The 16,803-nt window shown below is 39.1% G+C and overlaps 1 protein-coding gene across 2 annotated transcripts in view; it reads left to right on the forward strand.

Moving 5' to 3' along the window:
• The window catches only part of ZEB1 (zinc finger E-box binding homeobox 1), a 317,487-nt gene that overhangs the window by 153,583 nt on the left and 147,101 nt on the right, over positions 1-16,803 (forward strand). The gene's annotated exons all lie outside the window — the stretch shown is intronic.

Below are 16,803 nucleotides of genomic sequence, written 5' to 3' on the forward strand. Positions count from 1 at the left end.
ATTTAAAAATGCATGAGGCTATTTATAATCGACTCTGTGGCAGTGATTAAAGAGGTGTGAATAATAGGTTATTGGAACTTGACAGCTCCTGGTTTCCTAAACTAGTGTTAGAACATTATGCTGCTCAGATGTACTATATTTTTCTAAGGTGGAAATTGTCCTTTGACATGTGTGTTATTGGTATAATATATCCCATAGGTTTTTTTCTCTTTAAAGTAGTTTACCAAATCATGGGATTTTGTTTATTTATGTTGTTTTAAACCTTCTTTAGCTTAATGAATCATCATTCTATGCTTACTAATAATAATTGTAGTATAAGTTAACAATCAGACAATCAATGTAGACAGAGGATTGGTCCTTAAACACAGCATTGGCTTTCTGTCTGAAGCTTTCATAAGATGAGTGCAGAAAAATATATATATATATATATATATATGGAAGGGAGGGGGGGAGAGAGAGACATCAATGATCAATGTGAGAGTGATACATCTATCAGTTACCTCCTGCATGTGCCCTGATCCAGGATCGAACTGGCAACCTGGGGTATGTGTTGTGACTGGGAATCAAACCCACAACTTTTCAGTGTATGGGATGACCAACTGACCCACAGTGGCTAGGGCTCAAGTTTATATTTTTTAATTGAAAAAATACCTTTCTTACAAAGTAATTTAAAACATTTGGTAATTTGTTGATATTCAGCAATTGTTACTTTGGAAGAATTTTAGGACTTCTGAAGAAATTTGGGATAGTATGACACATCAGAAAAATTAAGTTTTATACTTGGTATGTCAGTAAACCTTTATTAATTTTAAATACAAGGATCAGAAGAACATGAATTTAAATTAATAAAATTTAGATTAGACAATATTTTTAAGAATAAAAGAAAACAAATATTTTTAAATTTTTAGTAATTTTTAGTAAATTAGTAATTAACAATGATTTTCACTGATAGTTGTCATAGATTCAATGCACTTTGTTATTGCTACCACCCTAAGTTCAAGATTTAGTGCTAAGATGCATTTTAACATTTCAACTCAAAACATTTGGTAGGTTGATATTCAGCAATTCTTATTTTGAAAGAATTTTAGGACTACAGCCAGAAGGTTAGGTTTCTAAAAAGAAAGGTTGGTAAAACTGCAGCAGAGAAATTCAAGTCTCAGAGAAAAAAAAGTTTAGGGAAATAACAGTATGTTTATAATCTGCAATAAAGCAGAAATTTTTTAATCTAAAAAATTTATCCAAAATAAACCACATTTCTCAGCATGATAAACTTTCTCAGCATGACAAACTAAATAACTAATTATTTGACCCACTTTCCTCAATTGTGCTCTGTAGCATCAGTCTCGTACAAATTTTGAATTATGACAGTTGTACCTATTTTTAAAATTTTTAAACTATCTGCTTGAAACTTAAATGTTCTCTTGATTTTTTTCTTTATTTCATTTTTGCAAGTCTAAAAGTTTATTGTGTAACAGCTTGTATTTTGATTGTACTTAAGAGCATGTTTTTCTAGAACCGAACATCTACCCATATATTGAGAATTGGGAATACATATGTTTACCAAATGATGGAATAATCACTTGAAGGTATCAAACAAAATTATATGTGCATATATGCAAACACCCCAAAGATTTTGTGAAATTAATTGTGATGATATATTCAAAGCACCTAGCAAGAGACCTGTATTTATTCCTGGAATACCATGATACTTTGGAGAGAATTGCAGAGACCTGTTTTTAATCCTTACTTTCCTAATTACTCTCTAGGTTAATTTAAATTATTTGCCGAACTTCACTAAACTTTATATACCTTTTCCTCAAAAAGTGATGGTAATACCAACTCTACCAGTCTCATAATAACGTTCTGGGGATGTTCTTGTTAAAGTGCTTTGTAATTTGTAGATTTCAATAGAATTGTAAAGTTTGTAGACTTTGTTGTTTTACTCCTCGTCAACTTGAAGTTTCAAGTTGAATATAAACATGTGACCTAGCGAAAACATGACTCTTCTCCTCCATGGTGACTCAGGTTGACAGCTATTCTTAGTTAAGAGATGTTGGAGAAAAACAGGACAGTTTGGGGAGCTCCCTGTGGGTATTCTTTGACTTCTAGTTCCGTTTGGACTTCTGAAACACTTTTCTTGAAATATAGTTTTATGTCTTCATTCCAGAGTCTTTAGAATACTGATATTCTGATTATAGAGTCAGTCTAACTCTATAACTTTAGCGTAGTGTAGATAACTCTTGTGTTGTTTAGGTTTTACAACTGGGGATGTCCTGTGATCTCTTTCTAGTTCACAAGCTATTCCACTGGTATCCTGTTTGTGACTAATTGGATGGATGCCTGGAAATTCTAACACCAGATTGTATGGCACTTCTACAATAGATATTTCAGTGTTTATTTACCTTCTGTTGTTGTTAAACAAACACCTCTAGTAGGCGAGTCTCTTTGCTTAAAAGGGCAAGATTATTTAGTAAAATAGATCTTTAGTTAATGTCTCCATAATGGTGCTTTGGATAGCACTTCCCATTGTTCTGGATAGAAGACATTTAAAGTACAAATACAGGGCTAACATCTTTCTGTACCACTTAAGAAATAGATTTTGAATTGTACACTTCTTCCTATGACTATAGAGGAGATATTTTTGGGGAAATAATTTCTTATCTTCTCATCTAAATTTTTAAGAATAGGAAAATACAACTTGCAACATTGTAGTCTCTGTTGCTCTTTGATTCTCTTTATAAAATGCCAAAACATATGGTTAAAAACAGATGCATTTACATGTGTGCAACCTTACCTTAATTCAGAAAAGAATTCTGTTACATCTCAAGGATATATGTACAGTCACATGTCACTTAATGATGGAGATAACATTCTGAGAAATGCATTGTTAGGTAATTTAGTTGTATGGGAACACCATATAGTGTGTGTGCACTTAAACCGAGAAGTTATCTCTTACTTCACATCTAGGCTATACAGTATAACCTATTGTTCCTAAGCTAAAACCCATGCAGCATGTTACTCTAATGAATACTGTAGACAGTTGTAACACAAAGGTAAGTATCTGTGTATTCAAACGTATTTAAACATAGGAAAGGTATAGAAAACATATGGTATAAGATTTTTTTTTTTCAAAATGGGGCACCTATATAGGGCACTTACCATGAATGGAGTTTGCAGAACTGGAAGTTGCTTTGGGTGATTCAGTGAGTGAATGGTGAATGGTAAAGGCCTAGGACATTACTGTACTCTACTGTAGACCTTATAAACTGTCCATCCTATAAGCCCTCCCCCTGCTTCTTTTCCATAGTGTCAGAAAAAACACATCAAAGTTGTCAGTGCTGCTCCATGAACAGAGATGTGGGCTGGATTGATTAGAAATAGCAAGGAGAAACTGGCTGGGTGAGGTGTAGATCACCATTGTAGTTACAGTCAGGAGGGAGTGAAAGGTGGTCTGAGGATCAGTATGAATAAGAAATCAAGATGGAGCAATAAAGGCACATTGTCATGGCAATGTGGTTTTGACTATTGCATGTTGGAGCAGTGGTCAGATTAAGGAATTTTGTGGTATTCATTTTAAAAAATGTGTTTAACACAGAAAAGATATAAAACTAAGCCTCAATTTTTTTCTGGAAATTTTCCATTTCATTTTATCTGGCACAAGAGTTCTCTCTATAATAAAATTGGTGGAGGAAATAATACTTATCTATGCTTTTCATCATTACAACCTGAAAATATTTCCCAAGTACAGGGACAGACTTGTTCCATTCTACCACAGAGAGCTTTTACTAAAGTGGTAGTGGCACTTAATACTTGCTAAGGTAGTTCCTGTGGACCTGTGTCCTTGTACAGGATGTTAGGTCTACAACAATGTACTCTGAAGACCATTAAGCTAGCTAGGGGAGGGCTGTAGCACCCTCTGAATATGTAATGCTGAGAGGACAGGCTCCTCTGCTGAAACAGGCCAGTGGCTGACTGACTAAGATGCAATCTACACTCAAAATTGAGGTGCTGTGAGTAAGAGGGAATCTATTGCCAAGCCCCACAGATACTGTTCCTGTCAGAGAAAAAAGAAATTCCTCTTGAACCACATGCCCTTCTATTGCTTACAGGAAATTCAGCTTCACTATAATCTTATGGGACCACTGTCATGTATGTGGTCTGTTTACTGAAATGTCATTATGCTGCCATTTATCAAATCATGATTAAGGACACAAGTTTTGGAATCAATATTCTAAGTGATAAATTCATCACTTACTAAAGAATTCCCCCATGTGATGGGGGAAAAATCCTTTCATCTAAATGCTGTATCCTCACCCATAATTAGTATATTACTAAAGACTGTTTTATTATACATTTCAGAAACCCAACTCAATCATTAGGCATAAGCCAAAAGGGAATGGATTTTATTGGCTCACATAACTGAAAAGTGCAAGAGGTATGGCTTTAAATATTGATAAATCCAGTGGCTTAAACTATATCATCAAGACTTAATCTCAATCTTTCTTTCTCAATCTCTATTTCTCTCCAAGCGATAGTGCACTCTCTCTAACTCTCTCAAACTCTCTTGATTTCTTTCCTCATCCCCCATCTGAGAGATAAAGAGCTTGAATTGGTTGCTTTAAAAGTCAGTGAATCTGTCAAAAATACTTACTTGAGGGGAGGAGTCTCATAGGATTTTGTTTTTTATGCTCTTAGTATATATACAATTGCATATGATTTTGGTATATAAATATATTAATTTTCTTAAACTGTAAATGATATTTGAAATAATAGTCTATTTTAAATTTTTACTATAGATAACTATAATTAATCAAGGTGTAAGGCTTGTGTGTCCTGGGGAAACTGTGTGTGTGTGTGTGTGTGTGTGTGTGTGTGTGTGTGTGTGTGTGATGTAGGGTCATTTATTAATCACTTACTATATTATCATTTGCTATGCTAAGCAGTTTATGTAAATTGCCTAATTCAATCCTTAAAACAATATTTTAAGTGGTTATTACTATCATGTTATGTGTAAGAAAACTTACCCAAGAACAACCAATCATCTAGTGCAGTGGTCAGCAAACCATGGCTCGCGAGCCACATGCAGTTCTTTGGCCACTTGAGTGTGGCTCTTCCACAAAATACCATGTGCGGGCATGCATGTACAGTGCGATTGAAACTTTGTGGCCCATGCGCAGAAGTTGGTTTTCGGCCTGGGCGAGTCTATTTTGAAGAAGTGGTTCTAACGCCGAGCCACACTCAAGGGGCCAAAGAGCCGCATGTGGCTCGCGAGCTGTGGTTTGCCGACCACTGATCTAGTGTGTGACCCATAATTTGAATTCAACTAAGACTGACTCCAAAGACTCTCTTACATTGTTAGATTATACATTTACGGCATCTACTAATAAAGCACGTTCTTATTCAAACCAAATAAAACCTTTTAATATCGTATCTTACATTGCTACTATTTACATAAATGACTGAAATTACTAAAAATTATCCTTTTTCCATTTAGTAATTATTTAGATAGTCATATGACTTTTATCTAAATTTCTGAATTTTGCCATGTTAAAATTTAACAAAACAATTTGAACCATAAACTCTGATTTTTAAAAATTTTTACCACTACAGCCCAGTCAGTATGGCCCAGTTGACTGAGCAATGTCCCATATACCAGGAGGTCACTGGTTCTATTCCCAATTAGGGCATATGCCCCAGTTTCAGGCTCAGTTCCCAGTAGGAGGTGTGCAGGAGGCAGCCCATCAATCTTTCTCTCTCCCTTCCTCTCTCTGAAATCAATCCTATCTAATAAAGAGGGAATATGCTAATTGACCACCACACCCTCACAAGATGTGGCACCCACAGCTAATAAAGAAGGAATATGCTAATTGACTGTCACACCCTCACAATATGGCAGCGCCCACAGCCACAAGATGGCGGCACCCAGTCCCTTCAGCCCCGCCTCATCCAGCTGGAGTACCCTAGTCCCCGCAGCCCCGCTTCATCCAGCCAGAGTCCCCCAGTCCCATCAGCCCCGCAGGGGAAGGCAGATGGGGGTGATCGGGCTGGCAGGGGAGGGCAGTTGGGGACGATCATGCTGGCAGGGGAACAGTTAGGCATCAATCAGGCCAGCAGGGAGCACTTAGGGGGCTATCAGGCTGGTAGGCAGAGTGTATAGGGGCAATCAGGCAGGCAGGCAGGCAGGCGAGTGGTTAGAAGCCAGCAGTCCCAGATTGCTAGAGGGATGTCTTACTGCCAATTTATAAATGACCCTACACCACACACACACACACACACACACACACACACACACACACACACACACACCTGCAGTCAGACATCCCCCGAGGGGTCCCAGATTGGAGAGGGTGCAGGCTGGGCTGAGGGACAACCCCCCAAGCATGAATTTTGTGCACTGGGCCTCTAGTAAAAACATATTAAAAAATAAAATTTCTAACACTACAAATATAGTAGAAAATATACCTTTACCTGTTGATTAATGTTACTTGGAACATATATTAGTGCACAGGCACATATACAATTTATATGGAAAATAAAAGTTTATGAAAATGTGTTAGCTCTTATTTAGGTCTTAAGCCTTTCTAGTTACAGAAACATTGTTTAGAATGAACTTAATTAGCAAGACAAAATTGAAAACAGGCTTTAGAAGCAAGCATAATATAAAGTTTACAGTTCACAAAAATTCATTTAAATAGCAATCATTTTTATTTGCTTTTAATGAGGAAATAAATTTCTGTGATTCAATTTATGATACAAATTCTTTTGCATGGAGTAAGTGTAATTTTGTAAGGACCAAATCGGTACCTACATCATACTATAAATAGTATATTAGTTTATGGATTGTGGTTTTGCTTCTCTCACCCCAAAAAACAGACTTAAGAAGAAATATATTCTTTTCCCAAAAGGAATCTTTGGGATTGATGCATAGTCCTAAGTTGATATAGGGCTAATACAAGTAGATAATCTCTCACCTAGTTCCAGGTTATATGTCTTAGTTGTTGACCAGAAAGGTACCTGCCCAAAAGTCCATATATCTCTCCTGTTATTCTTCTTCCTATAAATGTGGTTTTGCATGCCAGAAAACTAAACTGGAAAAAAAAAAGCAGCATTCACTATGCTATAAATCTCTTAACTACTGTATGAGGACTAACAGGGAAAATAGAACACTGCAGGCTGGCCTTAGCTTTTTGGTATCTCAAAGTATTTCATCCTACCAGTTATTTTGATAGGTTCAAAATTTTAAAAGTGTAATTAAACAAAATTTATTTTATATTTTAATTTTAACAAACTTCTATAAATTTTATTCATTACTTTTAGTAGGATATAGGATTATCCAATCAAAGTAATAGGTGGTAAGCTTTAACCAGGTGGTTCAGTTGGTTGGAGTGTTGTCTCATACACCAAAAGGTTTCATGTTTGATTCCCTGTCAGAGCACATACCTGGGTTGTGGGTTTCATACCCATTCCGGGTGCATATGGGGAAATGATTGATTGATGTTTCTTTCTCACATTGATGTTTCTCTCACTCCCTTTCTCTCTCAAATCAATAAAAAACATATCCTCAGGTGAGGAAAATAGATAGATGGATGGATGGATGGATAGATAGATAGATAGATAGATAGATAGATGATAAATAGAGCTAAAATTTTAAAAGGTTAGGAATCCTACAAAGCTATATGGGTCTAAAATCATTCTGTAAACCCTAGGTAATTTTAATCCATTCAAAACAAATTTAATTATTTCAATTTTTATAGATTTAGTGCAACTTTTAAAACATTGTTTTCAACTACATGTACATAAATCTTTGGAAAACTTGAAAGTCATAATTAGTAGTCCATCATTGTGAACTATAAGACCTGTTGAGTATGGTTCTAGGTATTTTCGCTGTAGCATCCTTGCCATAGACATTTTGCCACAGACATTTTCACTGCATAACTAATTGGGTGTAAGGTAATTTTGCTGTAAAAAAATACATGAAATAACTGGTTGACAGACTGAGGTGTATTTTTTAGTTTGGTTTCATTTCTCTATTGGCAAATCATTGTCTGTAGATTTAATGTATCTAAGCTAGTTCTCAGTTTGGTTTCATTTCTCTATTGGCAAATCATTGTCTGTAGATTTAATGTATCTAAGCTAGTTCTCAGTTTGGTTTCATTTCTCCATGGATGAAGTTTTTGCAGGTATTTCCATTTTTACATGATATTTAAATCTTAGGCAGTCCTTATACTGGTCTATACAGTACAAGTACATGTGGTGGTGGTGCTGGTCTTAAAACAGTTAGCATTTCTTTCAGATGATAATGATTTGCCCTAAGAGTTGGTTTTTATTTTGGAACTTAGTATATTGGGAAAAGAGAGGCCAAAATCTCTCTTTGAAGGTATAGAGTTGAACTCACATCTCCCAAAGAACAAAGACCAGTACTTAGGTATAATCCACAAAATAAAATTAGTTATTTGTGCAGTATTGCCATGAATCTACACACATTTTAAATAGTCCTATGACCAATAACTATATGGTGAAAATGTTTGCAGCATGAATGCTTGTGGTAAATAAAGATGTCTACAGCAAAGATGCTTGCAGCAAAAATAGCAGACACAATTTAGTTTAATCCAGTGGTCGGCAAACTCATTAGTCAACAGAGCCAAATATCAACAGTACAATGATTGAAATTTCTTTTGAGAGCCTAATTTTTTTAAACTTCTTCTAATGCCACTTCTTCAAAATAGACTCGCCCAGGCCGTGGTATTTTGTGGAAGAGCCACACTCAAGGGGCCAAAGAGCCGTATGTGGCTCGTGAGCTGCAGTTTGCCGACCACGGGTTTAACCAATAGATAATAAGAGGAAAGACTGCCTTTAAATCTTTATGAAATTGTGAACTAAAGAAACATAAATTGACTGTTAACAAAGTTATCTAATCTAATAATAGACAAATATGCAAATTGACCGCACCTTCGCTACACTTAAGCCACGCCCACCAGCCAAGCCACGCCCACCAATCAGGATGAGTATGCAAATTGCCCCAACAAAGATGGCGGCTAATTTGCATATCAAGACAGCGTCCAAAGAAGCCAACAGCTGCAGAAGGGAGTAAAGCTTCGAAGAAGCAAGCAAGGGGGGGGGGGAGGGCGGGGCGGAGGCGGGGCCGGGGGAGGAAGGGCGGGGCGGAGGCGGGGCCGGGGGAGAAGGGCGGGGCGGAGGCGGGGCCAGGGGTGAAGGAAAACAAGGGAGGGCTGGAAGAGAAGGCGGGGCGGGCGGGGTGGAGGCGGGGCCGGGGGTGAAGAGAAACGCGGGCGGGCTGGAGGAGAAGGCGGGGCGGGTGACAAGGGCGGGGTGGAGGCGGGGCGGGGGAAAAGGGAAACACGGGCGGGCTGGAGGAGAAGGCGGGGCGGGTGACAAGGGCGGGGCGGAGGCGGGGCGGGGGGTGAAGGAAAACAAGGGAGGGCTGGAAGAGAAGGCGGGGCGGGCGGGGCGGAGGCGGGGCCGGGGGTGAAGAGAAACGCGGGAGGGCTGGAGGAGAAGGCGGGGCGGGCGGAGCGGAGGTGGGGCCGGGGGCGAAGGGAAATGCGGGCAGGCTGGAGGAGAAGGCGAGGCGGGTGATAAAGGTCGAGTGGAGGCGGGGCCAGGGGCGAAGGGAAACGTGGGCGGGCTGGAGGAGAAGGTGAGGCGGGGGACAAGGGCGGGGCAGAGGCGGGGCGGGGGAGAAGGGAAACGCGGGCGGGCTGGAGGAGAAGGTGAGGCGGGCGAACAAGGGAGGAACGGAGGCAGGGTAGAGTGCAGCAGGAAATCCTATTGCAGGATTTTTTCCTGCAACGGGAAAGCTAGTTCATTATAAACTCAGAGGAACAGAAAAAAATGAGATCCAGCGGTTGTAAAGTTGGAGAGGAATATATACATATAATAATAATAAAAGCATAATATGCTAATTAGACTGGACAGCCAAACAACCTTCTGGACGTCATTCCGGAAGTCCTTCAGGATGAAGCTGTGGGGGCGGGGGCCAAGGCAGAGGCAGTTAGGGGCAATCAGGCAGGCAGGTAAACAGTTAGGGGTGATAAGGCAGGCAGGTGAGCAGTTAGGGGCAATCAGGCAGGCAGGCAAGTGGTTAGGGGTGATGAGGCAGGCAGGCAGAGGGGTAGGGGCGATCAGGCAGCCAGGTGAGTGGTTAGAGGCGATGAGACAGGCAGGCAGAGTGGTTAGGGGTGATCAGGCAGGCAGGCAGAGAGGTTAGAGGTGTTCAGGCCAGCAGGCAGAGTGGTTAGAGGCAATCAGGCAGGCAGGCAGGTGAGTGGTTAGGAGCCAGCATTCACGGATTGTGAGAAGGTGCAGGCTGGGCTGAGGGACCCCTCCCCTGCACAAATTTCGTGCACCGGGCCTCTACAATGAACCATAATAAACATAGTCAAATTGTATGTCTTATGTAAAACCCTGAATTTTTTCATCATATTTATACCCAGTAATGTATATATGGAGTGTCCTAAAAATGTATATACACACTTTTGAATAATTATAAAGACATTGTTTATTAAAATACATCTCATTTTCAAAATTGAGCCATACATTTTTTGGGGACAATGCCCTGTATATGGCATTTTTATGGGATACAATATCATGTCATATATACATAAATATAGATATCAGAATTCTGGTCCCTGTCCTCAAAAGGCATATATTGTTTTTAAAGAGTTAAAACAAGTATGATAAAATAATGAAAGAATTACACCACTGACATTTAGTAAAATGCCAATTAACTTTTCCCCATATATTATATAGATGAGCACTTTCCAGAAGAATTTTCTATGATGACACAAATGTTCTATATCTATTCTAAGAACCATAACCACATTTAGTTATTGAGCTCTTGAAATATGTTTAGTATGAATGAGAGCCTGAACTTTTATGTATTATTTATAATTTTAATTAACACAAATGTTAATAGATACATGTAATTAGTGGCTACCCTATTAAATAGCACAATTCACAAATTTTTAAAATCTCAGGATCTCTTTATACTCTTAAAAAAATGCTTGAAGACCTCAAAGTGCTTTTGATCATGTGGGTTATATTTATTAACACTGATATATATATATATATATATACACACACATATATATATATAATATTTACTATTTATTAATAAAAATGAGACATTTAAAATATTAATTGATTCTTAATAAAAATAAAGGCACCTGGATTCTCATATATTCTCTCCATTCAATCTATTGTAATTTATTTGGTTGAAATATATTAAAACTTATCCTCATACAGATATGTGGTTTGAATTAGCCTTTTCAGATAATTGTGGGTATTTTTTGTTTACTACACCAAACTGATCAAGTACATGCAGTGGTGGTGCTGGACTTAAAAATCAGTATTTCTTCCAGATGATAATGATTTTCCCTAAGAGTTGTGTTTTTTTATTTTGGAACATAGTATATTGGGATAAGAGAGGCCGAAATCTCTTTAAGTAGCAGGTCTTAAAGTTTAGTTGTAATGTGTAATATGAAATCATATAATGCATTTTGTAGTTTGTTACATTAAAATGCATTGGTGTGCCTTGAACTTTACATCATGAATTTGTAACATACATTAGTCATTTGAAATATATTGGTTCACTGAGTTATATAGATCTTCCAAATGTTGATACATGTCATTTTACCACATCAAAAACTCATCAATATTAGCACCAGTCTCTTCAGAAAAGTATTTAAAATTGGGAAGTTGTAGGAATATCCCAAAATGGTGGCCAGCAGGCAGCAGTGAGGAAGAGAGTGTAAGTAAATGAGTGAGAGGGAAGTGTGTGGATGTGTGTGATGTGTATGTGGGTGATTGAGGGACAGTTAAATCTTACAAGAGTCTCTGGGGCTGGCGGATCAGGCTCTCCTGGACAGGGAGCCACTGCTTTGGCCATAGGCAGTCCCAAGCCAGGTAGAGCTCTGGCACAGAGACCACACTTCTTGAAGCGGGCGGGGAGCAGTGAAAGTTGGGAGCCCAGACTGGCCTCAGACACCAACTCGAACCTGTGTAGTGAGCCACTTGCCAGCCATAACTTGCAAGCCCTCACAGTGAGTGGTGCGCTACCTTGCTGTGGGCTCCCAGATGCATGCAGTGAGTGCACACTAGAGAGACTTCCCAAGCTTCTTCACCTGGGCTCCAGGACCCGGAGCTCCAGAGCACTGCACTGTGAGTGCATGCCAGAGGGACCTGGCATGATAACCCACCGTGGCCTCAAGACTGCACACTGTGAGTGCATACCAGAGGTACCTTGTGTGCCTCTCAGCCGGGGCTCTGGGATCCTATGCTGAGTGCATACCAGAGGGACCTTGCCTGCCACTCTGCCCATGTGTAGTGAGTACATGCCAGAGGGATATAGTGTGCCACCGCACCTGGGCCCCTGGACAGTGCACAATGAACGCACATGAGAGGGACCTCACGGGCCCCAGGGAAGCACAGTGAATTGCATGCCAGAGGGCTCTGGGACCTTACTTTACATGATGTAAAGTTCAGTGCACACCAGAAAAACTGTGCGTGCTCCCTCTCCCCCTACCCCCCACATCCCAAACATTTGCAGTGGATACCTGAGGGTCCAGATCCATGAAGGCAGGGAGTACAAACTCAGAGTAGAGGCAATAAAAGCATGAGACTCAAGGCAGACCCAGATTCTGGGCTAAGGATTCCATGACCACTAGACTGTTAGGGGCTTCATCTTCTCAGACCCCAATCAGGTTGCCCAGGGCCAGAAAGGGACAGCAAAAATGGGGAGACAAAGAAACAATCCCCAAAGGAAAGAAAAGGAAGAATCGCCAGAAAAGGAATAAATGAAATGGAGGCAAGTAATTTGTTAAAGAATTCAGAGTAATGGTTGTAAAGATGTTCAAACATGTGACTGAGAATTGCAAGCAGCTCAAGGGGAATTATAAAGAGCTGAAGAAATTCACCAACATGGGTAAGAATCAAAAGGAAATCAAGAATGACATAGCAGCAATAAAGAGCACCCTAGAGGTTTTCAAAAGTAGACTAGAAGAAGCTGAGGACCGAATCAGTGAGTTAGGAAAAAAACAAACAATCATCACAGCAATTGGCAAAAAAAAAAAAAAGTAAAAAGCAGAAGGGGAATTTAAGAGAACTTTGGGACAACATGAAATGAAGCATCACATAATAAGGGTACCAGAAGGAGAAGGAGTTGAGCAAGGAATAGCAAACCTGTTTGAAGAAATAATGACAGAAAATCTCCCTAACTTGGGGAAGAAAAAAGTCACACAAGTCCAAGAAGCACAGAGAGTTCCAAACAAGATGAACACAAAAGGACCCACACCAAATCACATCATAATGAAAATGGCAAATGTCAAGAACAAAAAGAAATAATCTTAAGGACTGCAAAAAAAGAGACAGAAAGTTACCTACAAAAGATCTCTAGTTAGACTATTTCTCAACAGAAACACATTATCGCAGAAGGGAATGGAATGAAGTATACAAGGTAATGAAAAGCAAGGGACTGAATCCAAGACTACTCTATCCAGCAAGGCTATCACTCAGAATTGAAGATAAAATCAGGAGCTTCACGGACAAAAAACAGGCTAAGGGAATTTAGTAACACAAAATCAGCAATGCAAGAAATCCTAACGGGACTGGTGTAAGAAGAAGGAGTAGGAGGAGAGGGAGAAACTCAGACATAAAGAATAAAAATGGCAACAAAAAAGTACCTATCAATAATAACTGTAAATGTAAACAGATTAAATGCTCCTATCAAAAGACATAGAGTGGCTGAATGGATAAGAAAAGATGACCCATATATATGCTGTCTACAAGAGTCCCACCTCAGAAGAAAGGACTCACACAGACTGAAAGTGAATGGATGGGAAAAAATTTTTTTCATGCACATGGAAATGAAAAAAAAAGCTGGGATAGCAATTCTTACATTTGACAAAAGAGATCTCAAAGTGAAGGCCATAACAAGAGGTAAGGAAGTCCACTTCATAATAATAAAGGGATTGATACAACAAGAGGATAACTCTGGTAAACATATATGCACACAGTACAGGAGCACCCAAATACATAAAAAATGTCTAGAAGATATTGAGGAAGAGATCAACAGCAATACAATTATAGCAGGGGACTTTAATACCCCATTGTCATCACTGGATAAATCGTCTATACAAAAAATGAACAAGGAAACAGCAATCCTAAACAATTCACTTGAGAAGATGGAATTAATTGACATCTTCAGAACATTTCACCCCAAAGCTACAGAAAATACATTCTTCTCAAGTGCACATGGGACATTTTCAAAGATATACCAAATGTTAGGACACAGGCTCTACAAATTCAAGAAGATTGAAATCATATAAAGCATCTTCTCAGATCAAAATGGCGTGAAATTAGAAATCAACTACAATAAAAACACTCAGAAACCATCAAATACATGGAGGCTAAACAGCATGCTATTAAACAATGATTGGGTTACCAAAGAGATCAAAGAAGAAATAAAAAGCATCATGGAAACAAATGACAATGAAAACATAACTATCCAAATATATAGTGCACAGTGAAAGCAATTCTGAGAAGGTGGTTCATAGATCTACAGGGCTATCTCAAAAAAAAAAAAAGAAAAAATTATAATAAATTATCTAATCCTACAGCCTAAAAAATTAGAAAGAGAGCAACAACAAAAGCCCAGAGTAAGAATAAGGAAGAAAATAAAGATCAGAACAAAAATAAATGACATAGAGATTTAAAAAATACAAAAAAATCAATAATACCAAGACTGGTTCTTTGAAAGGATAAACAGGTTTGATCAATCTCTCACCATGATCACCAAGAAATAGGACACACAAAGAAAACAAAATCAGAAATGAAAGATGTGAAGTAACAACCTCACAAAATAAAAAGGATCGTAAAAAAAAATACTATGGACAACTCTATTCCTACAAACTGGACAGCCTAGACAAAATAAACTTATGCCTAGAAAAAACAATCTTCCAAAACTCAACCAGGAAGAATCAGAAAACCTAAATACTTAATATAACTACTGATGAAACTGAAGCTTCATAGGGGATCTTTACCAAACATTCAAAGAAGAACTAACACCTATCTTCCTCAGACTATTCAAAAAAATTCATGAGAAAGGAACACTTGCAAGCTATTTATGTGAAGCCAGCATTACCATAATCCTAGAACCAGTTAAGAACACTACAAAGAAAGAGAATTACAGGCCAATATCCTTGAAAAACATAGATGCTAAAATGCTCAATAAAGTATTAGCAAATCGGATCCAGCAATACATTAAAAAGATCATACACCATGACTAAGTGGGATTTATTCTGGGGATGCAAGGCTGGTACAATATCTGCAAATCAATAAATGTGATACAGCACATTAACAGACTGCAAGACAAAAATTACATGATCATATCAATTGATGCAGAAAAAGCATTTGACAAAATCCAATACCCTTTTTTGATAAAAACTCTCAGCAAAGTGGGAATAGAGGGATCATAACTCAACATAATAAAAGCCTTATATGACATATCTATAGCCAATGTCATACTCAATGGGCAAAATCTAAAAACATTTTCCCTAAAAACAGAAACAAGACTCGGATAGCCACTTTCACCCCTCCTGTTCCACATTGTACTGGAAGTGCTAGACGTAGAAATAAAACAAGAAGAAATAAAAGGCATCCAAATTGGAAAAGATGAAGTTAAACTTTTTTGCAAATGACATGATATTGTACAGAGAAAACCCTAGATATGCCATCAAAATACTACTAGATTTAATAAATGAATTCGGCAACATACCAGGATACAAAAATAACACTCAAAAATCTGTGGCAACTTTATACACCAACTGGAGGCCTGGTGCACAAAATTCATGCATAGGTAGGATCCCTAGGCCTGGCTGGCAATCAGGGCTGATCTGTGGGGCGACTGATGGGGCGGTTGCCACCCCCCTCCCCCAGCACCTGCCTTGGCTGGCCTGGCACTGCCTGTTCGCTGGCCCTGCTCCCTGCCGCTGCTGGTTGCCTCCCTCTGATGGGACAGTTGGGGGGTGGTGCCAGCCTGCTCACTGGCTGGCCCCACCCTCTGATCGCCTCGCCACTTGCCACCACCACCGGTCACCTCCCTCTGCAGGAGGTGACCTGCAGGGGGAACGGAGCCCTCCGCTGGCACCCAACTTGGCTGGCCTGGGGCCTGTGGGCTGGTGGCAGCTCCTGCATTGAGCATCTGCCCCCTGGTGGTCAGTGTCCATCAAAGTGACTGGTCATTCCACCAGTTGTTCTCCGTTCAGTTGATTTGCATATTAGGGATTTATTATAAAGGATAATGAACTCACAGAAAGAGAAACTGAAAAGTAAAACCTCATCTACAATTGCAACAAAAAAATTAAGGTACCTAGGAATAAACTTAACTGAAGAGCTAAAAGACCTGTACTTGGAAAACTACAGAGTGATGAAAAAAAGAGATAGAGGAAGATATAAATAAGTGGGAGAATATGCGTGTTCATGGATTGGTAGGATCGACATCTTTAAAATGACCATACTATACAAAGAAATCTATAGATTCAATGAAATCCCTATTAAAATATCACTGGCATATTTCACAGACTTAGAAAAAACACTCCAAAAATTTATATGAAATAAAAAAGACCCCGAATGCGGGGGCCTGAAGCGGCGGGGGCCAAACATGGCGGGGATCTCCCTTTTCCGCATCCCGCACGGAAAGAGAGATGAACGAACCGGTTCTAAGTGGAGGCGGCCAGGGATTGAGAAATAATAGAAATAAAGAAAACAAGAAGCAAAAATAGATTC

The sequence above is a fragment of the Eptesicus fuscus genome, chromosome 5 (assembly GCF_027574615.1).
Source record: "Eptesicus fuscus isolate TK198812 chromosome 5, DD_ASM_mEF_20220401, whole genome shotgun sequence".
Taxonomy (NCBI): Eukaryota; Metazoa; Chordata; class Mammalia; order Chiroptera; family Vespertilionidae; genus Eptesicus; species Eptesicus fuscus.